The 3108-nt window shown below is 36.4% G+C and overlaps 1 protein-coding gene across 2 annotated transcripts in view; it reads left to right on the top strand.

Annotated features, from left to right (window-relative positions):
- Lhfpl3 (lipoma HMGIC fusion partner-like 3) overlaps positions 1-3108 on the top strand; it is a 481936-nt gene that overhangs the window by 1006 nt on the left and 477822 nt on the right. The gene's annotated exons all lie outside the window — the stretch shown is intronic.

Genomic DNA, 3108 nt, shown 5'->3' with positions numbered 1-3108 from the left:
TGTGTGTGTGTGTCTGTCTGTCTGTGTTGAGGGACTGAGGAGGGAGCGACACAGGGGAGGGGGCGTGAAGAGAGGCTTCAGAGACCTGTGGTGGAAGGAGCAGCCTACCTCTGCCCCTTTGCCCCTTAGAAGGACTAATTCTGTCATTGCTTCATGGTGTGTGTGTGTGTGTGTGTGTGTGTGTGTGTGTGTAGGGGGGGCAAGGTATGGGGAGGGGATTCGGCATGAAATTGTTTCTTCTCTCTCCTGGGCCATAGTACATATTTTATCGTTCATCTGGAGATGAGTAAATCCTAATTCTGTTTGGGGGAATTCTGTTTGAAGGGAATATATATATATATATATATATATATATATATATATAGTGTGTTTCTTAGCAGTATCCCAAAGCCCAGCCTTCAGCGTGCCTCCTTGTCAGAGCAAAGGTCTTTAAATCCAAGGAGGAAATGAGCTCTCTCAGTTCTCCTCATGGGAAAGTGGAGTTGGGGAAGTGGATGGAGAGAAAGATCAGTTTCATTAACATCCCTGGTGATTTTGCCAGTTAGAGGGTATGAAAGTACTCCCCCCCTTTTTTTTCTGAGCATCAAAGTTACTTTTAAACCAGAAAGGATGGAGAGTACATTTCCTGGTGGCTTTGAAGAGTCCTGACACAAAACTAGCTAGCTCCTTCTGTATCTCCCTGGATGGTATTCTCTTTCCTCCAGCCACCTTGCTTGTCTTTATCTTTCTAAAGTCTAGAGTCCTTGGATCTCCTTTTGATTTTGTGGATAGCTTGGTTATAGAGTAGAGTCAGTGTCTTGGCAGAGAAAGTTTTCCCCTCTTTTGTTTTTACTAATATCATTTAATGATCTTAGTTTCAAGGTTTTGTTGTTTATCTTATTCCTGGGAATGTTTTCTAGGGAGTAGAGAATTTAATTCCTGCATTTCCAAGAGTGAGTAGAATGATTAAATCCTTTAAGATGCTGGACAAGAATATGAAAATTCATGATCTTGCATCATTAGTTTGATACAAGAGAAGTTTGTGAGACACTAAATATGTAGGGAAGTATTTGTTTTGTATTAAGTGTATTAAGTGATTGGTTTTGATTTACGTTAATTGTGAAAGTGTGTTTGTGAAAAAGCAAGAAAGTGAGCACAAGTAGAGACCCGCCCCTTCTCCCATTCCCTGCAGGAATGTAAGAATTCACCTTCTCTGTCTCTTCATCCCCAACTTCTACCTCCGGACTTGTTTTTATACACAATGTGAACTTTTATACACATTGCAAGAGCAGGATTGAATACATTTAAATGCCATGGTTCTTAGTACTTAGCTCTGGTTTGACTTTGAATAGGACAAAAAGGATGCAGATGTTGTAGGAAAAGATTTGACCCCGCTCGGCTAATTTTAATTTTTCTAAGTTAAATGACCTATTTAGACTGGTGGTTTAAATTAGATTGTTTTCCAAAGGTCTGCAAGTAATTTGCAGGTGATGTCTCAACAACACATTCTTAATTATTTTATTTTATGGGGTTTCGTACTCTAAGACCGTGTTTTTTAAGTAGAAAGAAAGAAAATTATATTTGGGCAAGAATTATCACCTTCAAAGTTAATACAGATTGCAACTATCACATTTTTTTTCTCTTTCTGGAGTGGGACACATAAAAAGCATTTATTCTGAATAGGGAAATCTATGCTCTGGACTGTTGACATGCATACACTATTCTGATTTCTTTGCCATGTAAAACTTGATGGCAGAAGATAAGGAAATTTACTTCATTTGGAGAAATGAGTTGTGGCATGCTTTAAAAAAAACTCTTTACTTGCAATGTATTTGGTATTCTATTTTGAGTTTGTCTTTTTTACTAAGCCAGATATATTAATAAAGAATGGATTATGCTAAAAGGTCAAATAAGGATCAAAGTCGGTTCTATTCACAGATTTTAAAGGAATGAGACATAGTTTTTCTGAAGAATATCACACTTAACATTTTTTAGCTTTTTTAAAAAAATTGTATAACACTAACAAGGAATTTAACATAATGTCCTGAAAGTTCTTTAAGTGTCAAACCTTTGGATTTTTCCTGTTTAATCTTCTTTAATATTACATAGGCTTTTCATACTTAGTTTAACTATCCAGGCTAATTCCAAGTACAGTTTGCTTACTATGAAAGATAAGACTAAGGTACTATTTTCTTATAGAGACTTTTTGACCCTGATTGGAAGCCAAATAATTGACTTGTATATTTAATTATCTAAGCATTTTAATATAGTAACATCATAAATCAGAGCCAGGTAGAATATAAAAATCTTATATGAAAGGATACATTAAGATGATGAAGCAAGAAACTGTCTTGTGGCCATACAATTTTACCAATTATTCCTTTTATGATTTGGAACAGTGAGCCAGAAAGTTACTGGTTCTGATTTACTGGACCTGGAAGTGATGTTGCTCAAGTATTTAGACTGTTATGTACATGTAACTATTGACACAATTATGTGCACACTGCCCTCTCCTGCTCCTTTCAAGTCATAAGCCTAAGGTAAGAGATACGATGGAAAAACAGAATTAGGTGCTACATTACCTTTGGATGTAATCATGTATTTATGGACCAGGCCTCATATAAAGACTGAGGACAAAATAATGTGTAAAATAATGACAGCCAGAGATGTAAAACTTCCCAAATGTACATACAGACAACTTCTTGAGAAGAAAAGAGAAACTCCCTCCACCCACCATGTGTGAGTTCTTTACCAAGAAGAGAGGGGAAAAGCTACAATTGGTCAAGCAAGACAATGAAGTACACCTTTTTTTCCCCACTTAAAATCAAGATGGAAAAGAAATTTGCCCTGGAAACTTGGTTCTCTGTTTCTATGTTCATTTATTCTCATTCAAATAGTACTTCATTATGGAATTGCTCCATTCTATTAATAGCCAAAACTCATAAAAATAATTTGTATTACTGATGATGTTATACATCTTGAATTGTTCTTAGAAGCCTGGAGTAAGTAGTATTTTTTCTTTTCTTTTCTTTTCTTCTATTTCTTTCTTTCTCTTCTCTCTTTCTCTCTTTCCTTCTTTTTCTCTCTCTTCCTCCCTCCCTCCCTCCCTCCCTCCCTCCCTCCTTGCCC

This window comes from Dipodomys ordii, unplaced genomic scaffold (assembly GCF_000151885.1).
Source record: "Dipodomys ordii isolate 6190 unplaced genomic scaffold, Dord_2.0 Scaffold195, whole genome shotgun sequence".
NCBI lineage: Eukaryota > Metazoa > Chordata > Mammalia > Rodentia > Heteromyidae > Dipodomys > Dipodomys ordii.
The sequence above is the reverse complement of the archived record's forward strand: the minus strand, read 5'-3'. Positions and strand labels throughout refer to the sequence as shown.